We start from the raw sequence: 17,095 nt of genomic DNA, 5'->3' as shown, positions 1-17,095 counted from the left end.
CTCACATATTTGGCGCTGTTTACCAGTATATTGCTAAAGATATTTTCTGTCCTTCAAAGCAATTATTAACATTGTGAGAAGATAATGAAAACACATTAGAACATGAGTGAGGGTCCATCTATCACCACCAGACTTTTGTGGCAGTCTTCACAGGAGGGATGTCAGAATACAGATTAGGAACAGGTTTAGATAACTACAGGTGGGACGAATTATTAATCTATAAAGAGGTCTTTCCTGAAATTATTTTGAGAAAGTACAGTAGAACTTTATTACAACATGTTAAAAGCAGAATCTGACATATGGTATAAGGTGCTCAAGACACTTGAAAAATTTATTGCAAGTTCATTAAATTTTGCAGCATTACAGTGGATTAGCAAAGAGCTGTCTTAATTTGCACAGAGCCTGAAGCATGGGAAGGTGAGATGACCTACTTGAGTGACAAAGATTTGTGCTTTTCAGAATTGGGAAACCTACTATTTGCAAAAAACCCCAGGCTTTTCAGCTTTCTCCTTTGTATTTTCTCTCTTTGATTCTGTCTCATTTTTTTCTCCATGTCATTAGACCTTCCTGTAGTTTGATGCCTTTAGTCATTAATCATCTGCTGCTCATAACCCTATGAAGAAAAGTATATGGCATTATGGTATGTGATACTGTTTTTGCCAGTGCAAGGTTAAACCACAGGTTTATGCTATGTGTTGTTACGGAGAATCTGTACTGTCTAGGAGCACTTTTACAGTGAGTAGGAAGAAAATTCTGAAGAAAGTGGGATGAGAAGATACAGCTGAAAGTTCCTTTATATACTGAAATGCAAAAATGGCTGAGAACATAATGATTTTTTTTTTTTCTTCTATGTCAGGAAACAAAAGTAGTGTCATCTTAAGAGTAATTGAATTTTTAAACTATAATTATTTATTGAGATAATTGCTAAAATGAAAAAGATTCCCGATCCACATTACTACTGACTGAATGCTGGATATCACTGTCTTGTTCCTGACAGCCCTCATCATTCTTTACTATTCAGTTTCTTTCTTACTGTTTCTATAAGGAGTATTTCAAGAAGTAGAAGCTGTGATTGATTGATGATGTCCATGCTATCTTAGAGATCAAATTGAATTTCAATTATAATTCCCTGCTTCTATGTGTCCCAGGTCTCGTCTAAAGATCTCTTTGACTCTAGAATCAGCAAAAGTATATTTTATTTGGTTGTTGATATTCTGATCTCGCCATCTGGGCTAATCTTGCATCTAGTCCTGCAACTGAGAAGTACTGAGGTTGCTAGACTGGCTTAGGATAACAAGGCTCCAAACCCATGCAGATGATGCCCATCTCTGATTTAGCTTCTCAGCAGGGACTCAAGCAGCTTCCACCAGTTTGGATTGCTGGGGAATGTATTGGGTCTTTTAAAATGACTGTGCACTGTTGAGATTTTAAATTTCTTAATGTTCCACCAGCACTCTGTCAAGGTGTTTCAGCAAGACTGACATGTTCCAGGCCTAGTGCTTTGGTGCAATCTCACTCATGTTTTGGTTATTTGTTCTCGTAAAGTGAATCACTTTACGATTCAGGCCAATTAAGTACTTGTCAGATCTGCAAAATGCATTTAGCAAAAACTAAATACAAATGCCAATTTATGCATGCGCACCTATGTACTATATTGAGGCTCATTTATTGGAGTTGTCTGTAGTCTCATTTTTCTACTCTTCTGAAGATAAGATCTGAAGTAGTTTTTAAAAATTGATTTACGGATTGCTTTATGGTTATGTTCCATTCTGTCTGCACAGAGATAATTTCCCTATGACCTAGTCAGTATGCTGTATAAATAAAGATGAGTTTTAGAGGAAAAATCTCTCAGAGTAATATATTGGAGAAGTTACTTATTTCCAGGCTCTTGGATGTTGCCGAGTTCCCATTTGTTAGGATCTCTGTCCTCCTTTCTATAGCTTCTACAGTTTTGGTTTTAATCTTGAAGGAATAGAAAAGTAATCGTATATAACTTGGCATAAATGCAACAAAAAGTTTTTGATACGATGAACTTCATTTCACTGACCCAAGCTCAGAAATTCCTCTCACTTCTAAATTTGTCTAGTTTTAGATTTGGTCATGATTTTTTTTTCTTTTGGTGTAAAAATATTTTCTCTAGAAGTACTAGATTCCTTGTTTTGGTGTTTACGTTCATTATGAAAAGAATATTGTAGTTGTGGATGAGTTCACTGTCTACCTACAGTTGTCACTTGTGTTCCCTAGAGAAAAAGACTTCTGAAATACTCATTCAGTTGAGACTACTTAGTTACCGTAAAATCAATCAAAAAAAAAAAAAAAAAAGATTGCTTTTTTCTTGTTAAAGTTTACATAAAACAAATAAAAGCATTATTTTTCTTAGTGTGATAACTGGAATGGGTTTTTTTTGCAAGCATTCATAAGGTAAATTTAAGCATTTATAAGTGGTAGTCTATCTTAGCCATATTGATGGCTTGCAAATTGTCTTGATTTCCTTGTAAAATCAAATAGAAATCACAGATGGCTGGGGGACTGTCTGTAGTTGCATAGTCTATTATAAGTAATGAATTTCTAAATCAAATTAAATGATATGGCTGCTACTTACTGAAAATCAGAATGAAATTTTGAGATTTGGGGACTGACTTGGGTATCTTTGTGGTAGTTGATACAGATTTGAGGGATTCTATGGATCAATATTTCTAAATTATTGAATTTGTCTGCTAAAAGGATCTCCTTCACTTTTTTCAAAGAAGTCTCTTCTAAATTCTTCAACAAATGTTAATGAATACTCATTATAGACTATTGAATGAATGAAGACTCAGAAGATAATTCTATTAAAATATACTATGATTTAATGTTACATGGATTGTATTTTGAGGCTGAAACAAGAAAAAGAAATCTTTTCCTTCAGTTAATACAGTACATTTACAACTGCATCTGTTATTTCCATTGTTTTTCCTGCAGTCTGAACTTTTATGTTAGGGCTTATTGAAGTTTGAAGCATTTTTCTTTTCCTTTTGAAATGTGAATAATTTAAAGGAAATAATCTGAAGTTAAGAAAATAATCCTTCAGTTTAATGAATTGTTATTCCTCATCTTTTTGTGAGCTAACATTTTGATAGTTATATTCACATTGAAGATGTCGATGAAATTTTCCTTTTGTATGCTTGAAGAGCTAAAGGCACTGACAGAAAGCAGAAGCCTCACTTGTTTGTATATTTGGTTTTTTGCAACTTCAAATTAAATCATACTACACTTCCTTTAAGGGAGAAATACTTATGCTTTTGTTCTATAGCAATGTAAGAGAGAAGAAAGTTAAGAAATGATCGCAAAGAAAAATGAAGAGATGTGTGTTGATCTGTACACCCTGTGCACTATTTGTTTTATTCCATCCTTGGTGACAGTGCAGCAAAGTCTTTTCAGATTGAAAGCCAGACTGAAAGCATGGAAAGCAAAGTAATTCATACTAGGAGCTGTCACTGAAGTATATCAGATACACACAATATGCTTTTTTGTTTTGGTCTTTGGAAAAGTTGAGAAGATTTCCCTAGAGGAAAAGAAACAAACAAAAACCCAGTTCTTAGTTTTGAGGAGTTCCTTTCCTCTGGGGGGGGGGGGCGGAGGTCATTAGAGAAATTCCCAACTATTGATGATAAAGTTTGCTAGCAAGTAATCTCTGAAAGGAATAGCAGACTATTTGCATAACATTGTTGTTTCTGTTAGTGTGGTGCTCACATTTTCCAAAGCCATTTTATTTTTGGTTGGGTTTTTTTTTTTCATGGAGTTATTTTTATCACTATACTATTTTCTCCCCCCTCCTTGTCCTTTCTGCCAGCTTCCTTGATACTTGCATTGATTTTTTCCTCAAAAAAACCACCAAACAAACCACAACCAATAAACCACCCAAAACACTGTCTTTCTGCTAATTTTGTGGTTGATTGCTGCAGTTCTGTCACTTCTGGGTTTTGCCATGTTGTGTTTTCTGTGAATACATGATAGGGTATAATTTGTGTTATAAATTATCCTGTAGAAAATCTTTTCTTAGTTAAGATACCAGTATCTGATACACCCCCTAATCAAAGACTCCTTGAAACACCACACACAGGTTGTCATGTTCCTACAAATCAATAGCAATAACTTGAGAGAATCTTCCTTGACAGCATTGGAGTACTGAGGCTGATTTTCTTCCCATCAGCTGCCAGTTAGGTGTTCGAGATGAGCTCAACTCATGAATTTCACTTACCAGTTAATCAGCAAGCTTCAGTGTGGTCCTCAGTCTGATTTTGCTGGAAAGCCAATTTTCTCTGTTAAGTGCTTTTGATACTTGAAGGCTTTACATCAGGAGAACCATCGTTGTCATTCTTTTCCTGTCAACTTTATCAATGTGTACAAAGAAAAGCTGCTGGCCAGAGCAGCATTTGAAGAGGTTCATCTCAGCATTCTGCAGCTGAAAAATAAAACTTTTGCTTCTCAGATGGTAACTCTGGACAGTTAACATAGGAAGATAGTTCTAGAAACAGGTATTACATGCAAAGTTACCAGCTCATTCTATTATAGGCTTAACCTTAGTTAAAATGAAGCACATTGTTTGGAAAGACAGTTAACACCTTATCTCCTAGAATACCATCCCATTCTGTTTTGAATTTTGAAAAGCAGCTGATTTAGATGGAGTCTAAAAGTTGAAGTTACTTTGAAGTATAAGGTAAAATTCTCAGAGTTGTGTTGAAAATCCACGGATCTTATGTTCCTGCCTTGGTTAATTCTTCTTTTAGGCTGTGTGTTGGTGTGTGAAAAATGTGATGGTACCAAATCACTTGCAAGTAAGTATTAGTCTGACTGTCTTGTTTTCAGTTTATCCTGTCTTAATGAATAAAATATTTCCTGACAACTAAAGTAGGGACATACTTTCTTTTATGGAAGTCAGTATGTTACTCTTTTGTTGAGTCTGTGGGCAGCCAGGCTGCAGTAACACAAACATCTATAGTGTGGGAATCTGACTGGGATGGTAATTTCAAAGCTGCTTTGTGAGTATTTTGTGGGCAGAGACAAGTAGAACAAACCAAAGAGGCCCTGCCAGTCTTTGAAATATAATCAAGTTTGATGTACTGTGTGCTCAGTTTTCTTTGCCACTGACTCTGTGAAATTTGTTAAAATGGAGGCATTTGACAGTATGCAATGAAGTTGGAAAATGATCACATTTGAGCTTCATCCATTTAATATTGTATGAAGTTATTGTCATTTCTGAAGAGGTACTTAAGGAGGTGTTTTAAAGTTTCTGGCACTGAGTTCTCAAGAGTGTTCAGCAAGTTGCATTACTCAAACAGGGAACTGGGGGGAAAAAAAAAAATGAAGACATCTTAGTCTAATCCTAACCTAAATCAATTCTGTTCCCAGTTTCTCTGAACATAGTAGTATGGTAATACAGATGTTGTTTCATTAAGACAGAAAGAACAAAGTGTTTATATAAAGGGTGGGGAAGTGACAGTATTGTTAGATCTCTCTAGATTTCATTGTGATTATGGCATGTACACAACAAGAATTGTCTTTCCCTGAAAGAATACATTTCCCTTGTAAATAAGATGTAAGTTGTAAATGAAATGCGCGAGACTTTATTTACACAGCTTAAACGGAATTAAAGTGGGTTTTAGTACAGTGAGAATCTAATGCTGCTCAGCCTAATGCCCATATGTGAATGACTGTACTGTGTGAAATTAATTTAAACTAAAATTTTTGGTCACAGTGGTGGATCTACCACTAAAGGTCATACATAATGCTAGTTAATCTGTAGTCCTTGTTAAGCAAGCAGGCTTAACATTGCCATGTGAATCACTTTTTCTGGATTTTTGCTTTCTCTATCTGTGACAATATAGATATATCTTTTATCACGTAGCTTTTATTTGCCCATTAATGATGTATTAATGAACTGCAGTTTCTGCAGGTCTGAGTTTTTTCTGATATAGAATGATTCTGTGTAACTCCTGGGAACAAATTTTTAGAATAAAGTGTTTGAATCTAGCGGTAATGTAAAAATGCGGTTTAGTGTTATGCATCAGTAATCTCTTTGTATCTTTTATGGAGTGAAAATAGACATCATTTATGTTGCTCTTATATTTCTAGGATTCCCTCTTTCCCCACTCCCACTTCCCTTGCACCTAAAATGGCTCTGGGTTTTGATTTTTGGAAGTAAGGTTAAACTTTATTGAGTGTTTGGACTAGTATAGCCCAAATAATCCATTGCATTAAAATCACTGAACTAGTGTGTCACATGTTCCCCAAATCTATTGCCTGCTGACAGCTGAAGAAGCCTATATATCACAATTAGACTTTGACTGGAAGGGTTTTGTTGTTGGTGGTTTTTAATTCTTAATGTTTGGCTTGAAATCTGACATATGACATGCTCCCAAAATTCACTAGAAAACAGCTATGATTTTGCAAAGTAGTTCTGCAATCTTAAGCTGAGGGGTTTTTAATGATTTCTGAAATAAATTACACTGTCACCAGTGCAAGTGTGTCTTCAGTCTGTCCGAGGTCAGAAGATTTGCGGTCTTTACCCTCATCTTGTTGTGACAACAGACTGCAACATGAATTCACCTCACAGCTTAGTACAGCTGGATGTCCTGTGCTCAAGAGAAGTCTTAATTACAGTAACGGGGCGGATGGACAGAAAAAATGAAAGCTTAAAAGATTGACCAGTCACACAAACTTTGTTAAATATAAACATCTCATTGAAAGAGTAGCTAAATTTGCCCATTCTCATCCTTCTTAATTAGTAAATTTGGAAGAAACAAACTAGTTAAGTTGTCGTGCTTGAGAACTCGCTTATGATTCTCTTAAATATAGAGCTTTTGTTAATAACTTTCTCTTGTAAAGTTTATGGATAAAAATTGATTCTATTGATTATATGTGTGTACATATATTACAATAAATATATACACTATATGTTACAATACATATATGTTACAATACATATATGTTGATTTTGGAGCAAAGTCATTGGAATTAATCTTACTAGTGTCCTTGCTACCTGCTGTTTAAAGCATTTCTTGCCTTACCATGTTTTATTTAACATCTCAACCATGAGGTTCATGTTAGTTGAGTTTCTGATATTTAGGAAGACTTCTTATTGTTAATATATGATTTAATTAAGTATTCATTTTACTAATTGGTTTTCTAAGAACAGAAATTTTAAATCCAAACAAGAGAAACACTGTAGGCTTCAGATATACTCATTCTGCTAATTAATAGTAATAAATTACCTTGAGTATATTTTCTAGAATAGGGAGATCCTTTGAGAAAAATAACTTTTAAAATTACTAGGTAGATACGTGATGTCAGAGACATGAAATCCATCTTTAGAACCCTTGGATTGTCAGGGTATTTGGAAGGCATCTGCTCATCCTGATATTAAACCTGTGCTTATACAAACTCACTTGTCCTTCCTCTCTTAAGTACCATTTAGGACATAATGACTGACAGTCTGTCATGGTTATAGATGCCTGGGAAGGGTGTTTTAGAAAAGATGATAAATGCAGTAGTGTAGATGGCTTTCACTAGGAGTGTGATAAAAGTCAGCATGCTGCGGGTGGAGGTGGTGTATATGGGTTATGACCATTTAATATTTGCTCTGTCCCTTTCTGTCTCTATCCTCTCTCTGTGCATCCTTCACCTTTTCTTTTATCTGACAGTGTGGCCCTGAGGCAAATCCCTAATCATGCTCATTAGAGTATGAGGTTTTTTACTTTTTGATTAACCTTTCTCCATGTGCTCTTGTGGCAGTGCGGTTAGGAATATAGCTCCAAACGATCTATGGAACTGGAGGACTGGAGCTTATTCTGTACTGCATTTTATCTGCATTTGGAAGCTCTTCTGAGTTTGAGGCAAAGAAAATACTGTTATTCTTGATGTTTAGATCACTTTACAATGCACCTCAGCTTTCATCCCTTCAGAAATTTTGTCAGTAATTGAAAGAGCCATCATCTCATTTCACTTATCTAAAGCAAACTCAGTCTTCATTCTTACAATTATTGGAAGAGCCCAGCAGCAAAAATCTGCTTAGTGATTTCCTAATGCTACTGGAAAACAACATTTCTAGAATAATATTCTGTACTGAGACAATGATACAAGTCAAGATTGGTGTGAAAACGGATTAGGAAATGTCTACAGAAATTTATCACAATATTTTTCTTTGTCACAGCAACATGATGGATGTCATAATTTTTTTTTGTTACTGAACATAAAATGAAAATTCTGGAAGTGAAGTCCTCGTAGCTGGGTAATACCTTTGCCTTTGTAACAGCAAAATCATGGAATCTTTTGTTACTGGAGTTAAGGTAAAGCCCTTGAAGAAATTTAACTATAATGAAATTACAAAGAATTTAAAATGTACCAGTATTTTTTGGAAAGGAAATTCCGTATACTTCTAGGCTTGGAGGTTTTTTCCCTCATAGAAATCATCTTTGTAATCTGTTGTGCAGACTGCACATAAAGATCAAGAAAATAAATATTCAGATGAGAAAACATTAACACTTGAGTGTACAATACCTGTATACAGATATATCATAATGGACAAACTGCTTTTAATGTCAATGATTTCTTTGGTTCACTGCATTTTAATTAAGCTTTTGACTGCTGCCTCAGTAAGCCCTCCTGCTTCAGAAGATCAATAAGCTATCCAGAGTTGATCTGAGTTATAGTAGAGATGTTGAATAGCATGTATGGGCAGCAAATTTCTTCAGTCGATTATTTTTAAAAGAATTAGTTGGTTTAGCTTTCACTTTGAACATTATGAAACATTCGGTGATTGGTTATGCAGTAGTGTTGCTGGTGGTGTTACTAGTGTTACTTTGATTCATGCATAGGTCATTCTAGAGGAAGGAAGTGGCTCAAGTTCTGTGGGGAGCCTCATTTTAATTTTAGAGAATTGTCCAAAACAAAAACTGCCACAAAAGCTTCTTATGTTATATCTTACAATATCTTAATAAATCTTATTCTGAATTAAAGCTCTTTGCCTATGAAATAGCGTGCATTGAGCCAGGTCTTCAATCATCTGTTTATTTCAAGTTTATTCATAAATGATCTAATAAATTTGAAAGCATGGAGGATTGGTGGCAAACTGCTTAGTTTCCTTTCTGTTTAAATACTCTTACGCTAATGGCTCTGTGCCTTCTTAATACTCATAGATTACTTTATGGTATATATAAAATAATGTAATAGTGTGTTCTCTGTGTTTAATAAAAAACAGATTAGAATTAAGACTGTTGTGAGTCACTGACATATCAGTTCTGTACTTAATATCTTACCTAAATCCCTGTCCATTGCTTTTATTACAGTTTGCGTATTGTAGTGATGTCAAGCATAATAGATCTGAACCACTTGGAAGAGTAACAAATACAGAACGTATGATTTTTGTTCATGATTGGAAAATATATTATTCTGATGTATATGTGCTCCATCAACCTTTGTTTTTCTTAGTATGTCAAAGGAAAAAATATCTTTTTTTGTTTAATCCTTTTTCTACAAAAATATTTAGAGTATGTACTGTAATTTTATCATAATTGTTGGTTGCTTCCAGAAGCAAACTATAGATGTGAAACAAGCAGATTTCTGATGCGTATGGAATGTATTTCATAAGAAAACAAAGACAAAACAAAAAAGCTTACCCTAGAGCTTAAAATGAGATCAAAATTGCATACTGTTAATAGATTCTGGTAGCTGTGTCAACGTATAGGTAATTTTACTGTCCTTTTCTTGTGGGGCACCAAGGGATTTTGTTTCTCTGCTCCTGTTTCCATGGCAATTAGAATCAGGTTAGTTTTAGGTTCACAGTGAGTAAATGAGAGACTAAGCTATGATGCAGTGTTTGGTAGTCTGGATCATAGTGAGTCTTTTTAGAAAATAGCTCAAAACTGTGCTTAAGTTGTTGCTTTTTTGGTTGCTGTTGACTTGTATACATCTTGCAGTGTACAGATCTTTTGCTTGTTAGGCAGTCTGGTGGTACTTGTGCTCTTTGTTTTCATAGTAAAGTAGTCTTTAAACAAGAGAACTGTCCCTGGATTCTAGCGATAACTGTATGTTGAAGAGTCAGTTTGCATATCTGCAAATAGCTATATTAACTGTTGTAAACATTCTTTAGCCTATGACTGATTTTTGCAATATTTTGAATGTGGTGGAATGGTATGATTTTTATCAGCACCCACCATTTAGGATGACTTTTTTGAAAGACTATTCCAAAGTCATGCCACTGTTCTGTATTTGTCTGTGTAGTTTTCGTGTGTGTATGCATATAGAAATATATTAAAAAATTTTTTTCTTCTCATACTTGTTAATACATTCCCACTGCCCTCACCCCAAGAGATTTTTATCCTCACTATTTTTCCAGGAATTGGAATGGAGAGTAATAGTACTGGTAGATTATCCTAGTCCCCTTTTAGCTAATTCTGACACTGTCACAGTTCTTTTTCGTATAGCGTGTATTTCACTTATCATCATTGCTCACTAATGGATTGCAGATGCTGCAGGGAGTATTCTTACAAGATTTCATACTCTGGTACTAATGTGTCACACTTTTGTAGTCTCTGAGTATGTGATATTTGTGACATTATTCCCACAATATTTAATACTTGGATTTTGTTAAATAATTATCTACCTGTTACAAGAGCTACTGTAGATTTCACGGAAATGTCATCCTTGAAGATATTTCAGCTGTTGATTTAGTTTCTGTGTGAAGTACACCTAGACCCAAAGATAGTTGGGGATATTGATACTTCTGAGTTGTTCAGGTACAATTGAACTTCACCCTTCCAGGAACATTTGAATTGGCAGAATTAAACTTTGCAGCAGTCTGTACTCCTGTAGAGGTAAGAGGGTAACCTTGGGAAGTGTCAGTGGTTTCATGGACTTCTGAAGAGAAACAGTTGTTGTAGTGCTTTGCTGACAGAAAACGCTAGATGATACTAGTGCTGGAAATGCTGGTATTTAGCTCCTTAGGTATAGTAAATTAGGCAGCCTGCTTACTGCTCTGCTCTCTCCATTCAGCTGCCTTGCACATCTGCCTATTTGTGTTATGCCTGGTTCCACCTGGCCCAGCTTGATGGATGTTTGTCTAACATGTTGTTAACAAATTCTGGTGATGGCAGTTCTATAGTCTACCCCTTCTACCAATGTTGAAATGTCTTGAGCATTAGAAAGTCTTTTGTAGTGTCCTACCTGAATCTCCGTTAGTGCAAGTATTTCTCGTTCAGCCTGTAGTGTACTTGAAGAACAATTGATCAGTCTCGTCTTTGTAACAATCTTGTTTACGTTTGAAACTGCTGTTATGTTCCATCTTGATCTTCTCTCCTGTAAAACCAACTTGCTTCAACCTTTCCTCGTAGCCATATTCTTTAAAAAGATGCATTCAAATCAAAAGTGTCTGGAGAATAACAACAAAATGAGAGTCTGAAAGATAGATCTTTATTTTGTGTAAGACATCCCTGTCAAAACTTTATTTTAACCTTAAGACCTCCTAAGCAAGGCTTCTTATTTTCCAGAGCAAATAAACAGAAAATACAAAAATTCTAGCATGCATTAGAAAAATGTTAGAAAATAATGATGCAGAAACTCACACCAACATACAATATTTTTTGTTTATTCCAGTTTGAGTACAGCAGATTAAATACAATATCAAAATGTAAACATATCCTTGGACTTGCTGAAGAATTACAGTACTGACAATTGATTGCCTTAGTGTCTTGGGAGAAAAGCAGAAAATGAAATCTGAGTTCCCGAAAGCTGCAAGCCCTGAAATTGTGAATAGGAGTGATTTATGGTTTCTTAACTGCATCTCAACTCCTGTTATTAAGAATAATTAAAGGTGACTGACAGCTTTCCTACGTTTTTCCTCATTTGTAAAAGTATTCCTTTCTTTGACACCCATTCCGTTACCTTTTGTCTTACTATTCTGCATACCAGCTTGACAAATCTGCTGTTACAAAATATCAAAAAAGCCTTTCTTAAGAAAGCATGACATGTAATATTTCTGCAGCCTACTTTTTTAATCTAGATTGAGATGAAAATTGAAGATTTCTTTTGTAATGGTGTCAATTTAATATTGTTCTTAATACCAGGCTCTTTACAGCAACACATCAAGGAACAAGAGGCAGTGGGTATAAATTGAAACAATAGGGCCTAGGGGGGGAAAAAACCTCCTTATGGGGGCAGTGACAGTGTTGGTAGGTCCTGGAGTCCTGGAGTAAATGTGCAGATAAGCTATTTGGTTTCTAGATTATCTAGATACGTTTACCACATACATTTTTGAAAGCATATACATACATATCTGTTAACCTGTAAATTTAGCTTTTATAGCTATATAAATTTTGCTGATACTTTTATGATCAGAAGTCTATTGGTAATCATAGTCATACAATGTATAATTGAAATTTCTCATCTGTTTTTCATTTAGTGTTGCCAAAGTTCTTGTATATATTCATGTTAATTTTTCATATCATACTTTTTGATGTTTTTTGGCCTTTCATTTTAAGATTCATTAAGTCTGCTTACAAAATTATGTATGAATATTTATATTGATAGAAATAATTAGATCCCCCCAAACTTTTCATTTATGCCTAATGCCATACCACACACAATTTTGGCTGAATTAAAAACCCAAACAAACAAAAACCCCGAACAAACAAAAAACACTCTGATTTTTATGAGTAAAGCTTTTTTTTGTAAGCACTTTGAACTAAAATCACACTGAAAATACTGTGTTGCTGGATTGTATGGGAAACAGTCTAAGGGAAAACAGAGTCAAATGCTATGCAGTGTGGAACAAGTCAGTTGATATCAGCTAGTCCAGGGACAAACCTCCTTCTTATGGTTCCAAAGAGATTACAAAATAAGCTCGTACTTCAGAGCCCCAGTTTATTCTGTGACACTTAAATACTTAATTAAGGTGCTCATGTCTATTAGATTTAGTTGGGATGCAGTCAAATGAAGAGTTGTAATACTTCTCGTGCACGCACGTTGCTGTTGTAAGTTGACTTGTTATGGCTGTTTGCCATCCTCTTTTCAGACAAGGTATCTGATACAAGAGAGATCATGGCTAACTTGTAGGTACTAATTTTCACCTTCATAGGCTGCAGATACTTTGAAATATCACCAGGTGGTATATAATATGTAGATACAAAAATAACGAAGTAATTTTGAAACAACATATTGGAAGTCCAAAATATCTTCAGATACCAGAATTCAATTGGCATTAGAAGAACAAAACCAACCAACCAAAAAACCCAACAACTCAAAACAAATGACAATGTGCACTCTAATTTAAAATAAGATTAGATGTCAAAACCACAAGGCTTTCTAAAAGCTGGAATTTCACCAGGAAGGCGGTGTATCTTTCAGTTTTGGCTCTGAGCCACACAGGTGGTGTCTAGAACCCTTGCACATCTTTGGTCATCCTTAGACGCTCTGTTTTATGACTATTTGGTTAATAACTAAGTAAAAATAAGACCTGAGCAGTGAGAATTATAGTGTTTCACTATATTTGATTTGATTTTTACTTAATATTTATATAAATATACATTTTATGTAGTTCAGAAAAGAAGTTTAAAGGAAGCATGCTAGATTGTATTATGTACAATAACTGTTTTGGAGATGAAGACTTGGAAAGCAGGTGGTTTGAGATACATTGAGAGACTGCATCACCTGATCTGTCCCATACTCAGTATCAGAGCCCTCTAAATTTCTAGAGACTTACCTGCGTGTGGAGGGTTGAAAATGCTGGAAAAGACACCATCAAGGGCTTTTTAAAAAATCCTTTGTTTGCAGTCCCTACACTGGAAAGTGATTTCCCTTCTATTTTTGTCCTGCCTCAGTATGTATGTGCCTATTAAAGTAAATGCATCTTTTTTGTGCATGAGCACAGCTTGCATTAATGATAAGAGAGTTTTCATATGCATGTTGAAAGGTGTTTGTACGTAATGTTACTGCATTTCTAATGCTGCAGAAGTCAACACTGATGTAATCTGTATTTTTTGCTCTGTGAATCAGCACTGTTGTTACAGTCAGCAGGTACCTACATCTGTAGGAATTCTGCTTAAGGAAGCTGGCCAATCTACATTTTTTTTAAACATGTTTTTAAGTAGCTTTGATTTATTTTTATTAATATGTGATGGGGCGGTTCACTGCAATTCAGCAGATAGCGGTTAGATCCAAGATATTAGATAAAAGTGCTATGCAGGCTCTGAAATCAAACCATGTTGCCAAAGTTAAGTAGGCAAGTTGTTAAAATCATCAAACTCAAATTTACGTTATATTTAAGACAAAAAAAACCTATGCGCAGCATATATATGATGTAGCAATTTTTGAAAAACATTAGAAGACCTATAGAGTGCAATGCTGAGCTATAGGTATTTAGGAAATGACAGTGTTTTAATTATTGGTGTAAAAATAACTCACCTTGTGCCTATGTTTCTTGGCCCTTAACCTTGTGAAACCAACTATGTGTTTTACATACTACTTCCACTGAAGTAAGCATTAGATATTCTGAGCAATTATTGTAAGGTGTTTTGGACTTGTAAATTACATGCTACTGTTCAAATAATTCTGACTTTTGTATATAAACCTAGTATGGTTCTATTTACTTTATTCAATATTGGCATTGTATTTATAAGTAGTAAAAACTGAAGAGAAAACAAAATGTTAAGGGTGGTTTGTTTGGTGTTTTATTTTTAAATTCCCGGCCTTCTGCAAGACCAAGAGAAATCTTGAGATTTCTGTTTTGATGAGAGTCATTTGATATGTTCTAAAAAATGTTGGTATGTGATATTCTCTGTGTGCTTTATTCCTAATTATATAGTCACATGTACTGTGGTCTAAAGTGTTGAAGGTGATTGGCACTGAAAATAACTACGTCTCAAAGCAAAATAAGCTTTTGGGTAACCACAGTGATATTGGGGCTAATGAGGTTTGGAAAATTACATTACACAGTTGTTGAGGTGAACTCTTATAATGACAATATTAAAGATACAGATGGGATACAGTGTTTTAGTGTCTATCGTCAGTGCATATTGAGAGTTTATCGACAGGCCTGACTGCGCTTGACCTTTTGCATGGTGAGCCAGGAGGGCGAGTGCCACAAAGCTCTCCTTTTCCAAACAAAAACACCTGTACCTCTTTCATCTTGCAAGGCCTCTGTAAAGGTCAAACATAGTTGTAGTTCAGCTGAACAAAAAGGATCAGCTCCTTCCATCTTCAGGGATGCACCGTAGCACAGATGTGTCAGACAGGAGAGGGAGGGATTTAACAGGGAGGTAGCAAATACCTGCTTTCATTTACTGTGCTACTCATAGGTAGCGCACCAGAGTATCTTGACTCTGAACATATGACTTGGTGACTGAGAAATACTGGCTTATGTATGAATATTTTATGTATCAATACATACTCTGTTTTAGAAGGCAATTTCTTATTTTTCCTAAAGGGTCGTCTTTAATAACTTCACAATTTCAGCCATCCCATTTATTTAATTGAGAGCATGTTGCTGTCTAGCCTGCAGTCAAATTAGCTAACCCTGTCATTTTACCTTCTTGAGTGCAGTTTCCCATTACAGGATTATCAGTCCAGAGACAGTTATCATACAGCAATAATAAGCTAATGCAGCTGTGTGAGCAAATTTAATTAACTGCAAAAATGGAATTCTCAGCTTTTCCCTGGCTTGGCCAACATTCAGAAGTATGTAGCTTTTATGCTGTAGGAAATACTGTAGAATCAAACTATGCACATTTGCATGTAGGGATTGTCTGCATAGTCTTTGATATCCATAACCTGATTTTTGGTTCACTTTTTACTGTATGTTTATGCCTTCTCATCTGTTGCATTTGTACTTGGCTCAAGAACTAAAAATGAGGTTTTATTTAATGGCATAGCTGCTAAAGAAAATATTGAGAGGTGCATTTTCCAACATGCTGTTTTCCTGAATAATGTTTTTTAACAACCACAGCAGCTGTGAAATATGTTCAAACCATGCTCACAGTATGAATGTCCACAAACTTAGAGACAGTGAAAGCTTAAACTGGGCACTCCACAACACAGCTCCTCCATATAACAGCTCTTTCTCCCACATTCACATCAAGCGTCAGTAGACAGTTTCCCGCCTAGTTCCCAGTACAGTGTACATTGCTTCTTTAGTAGCTAGATATAGATGCATTTTTAAGTATTATGCTCTACTATTATTATACCTGAAACATGGCTAGTAAAGCATGACTCTCTGGCATTTGAATTTCAACCAACCTTGAATATAATTTCATGGAAAAGGGTATTCATTAGCTTCTGGGCTTGTTCCCTTTTGAATATCAAAGGTCTGTAGAGAGCAATAAAGATATTAGAGGTTATTCTAAGCAGTCACAGGATGATTTAATAATGATTGTATCAGGCTAGCTAAGCATATGAGCTACTGTTAGACAAATTCTTCACACGAGGTAAGGTGAAGAAATTACGCTGCAGACCAAAGAACTAAATACATCATGCATTCTTTTCCCTGCATTTTATTTGTATTCTAGTTTACTAATTTTTTTAAATTAAATGTTCTAATGAAAAGCTTCCTCTCTGCCTTTTTGTTCCACCCCAGGGTCAATATCCCTCACTCCATTGCTCCAATTTCTCTATTTTCCTTTCTCTGTTTAACTGTATGTAAAGCTTATGATGTCTCAACTGTAACTTCCATGTTGTTTTAAAGTACCTAAGATCAGCCTAGATGTATCAAGGTCTGAGTTTGACTTGCTTTTGGCTTGTAGTGGAGGAGGTAAGGTATCTGTATGTTAAATATAAGTTTTAAATGAATGTATGTGGGCTTTTGCAAGCATAAGATCATGTTGTGTGATTGTTCGGGTGGGAGCAAAACAAAAACCCCTCTTGCTAATTTAGCTGGATACCATGGCTGATTTTGTGATTATCCTATCTTTACTTCCCTTTTTGTGAGCTAAGTTTTGATGATGCTAAGAGATCACGAGAAAATGTATCCTAAACTTTTATTCTCCTTTAGTGCTGATACCATTTGGGACTTGGAGAGATGATGTTTGAAGACCTATTGTGATCTGATCAGAACTAATTGGATCTGGCA

At 35.2% G+C, this 17,095-nt stretch overlaps 1 protein-coding gene across 3 annotated transcripts in view; it reads left to right on the top strand.

Moving 5' to 3' along the window:
- The window catches only part of ENTREP2 (endosomal transmembrane epsin interactor 2), a 130,179-nt gene that overhangs the window by 31,686 nt on the left and 81,398 nt on the right, over positions 1-17,095 (top strand). Inside the window, exon 2 of one of the 3 annotated variants that reach the window (XM_075764243.1) lies at positions 11,632-11,848. The exons of the other annotated variants lie outside the window; for them this stretch is intronic. The gene's annotated coding sequence lies outside the window, so the exon portion shown is untranslated. The remainder of the gene's footprint in view (positions 1-11,631; positions 11,849-17,095) is intronic. 3 annotated transcript variants of the gene reach the window in all.

The sequence above is a fragment of the Balearica regulorum genome, chromosome 12, assembly GCF_011004875.1.
Source record: "Balearica regulorum gibbericeps isolate bBalReg1 chromosome 12, bBalReg1.pri, whole genome shotgun sequence".
Classification (NCBI taxonomy): domain Eukaryota; kingdom Metazoa; phylum Chordata; class Aves; order Gruiformes; family Gruidae; genus Balearica; species Balearica regulorum.
The sequence above is the reverse complement of the archived record's forward strand: the minus strand, read 5'-3'. Positions and strand labels throughout refer to the sequence as shown.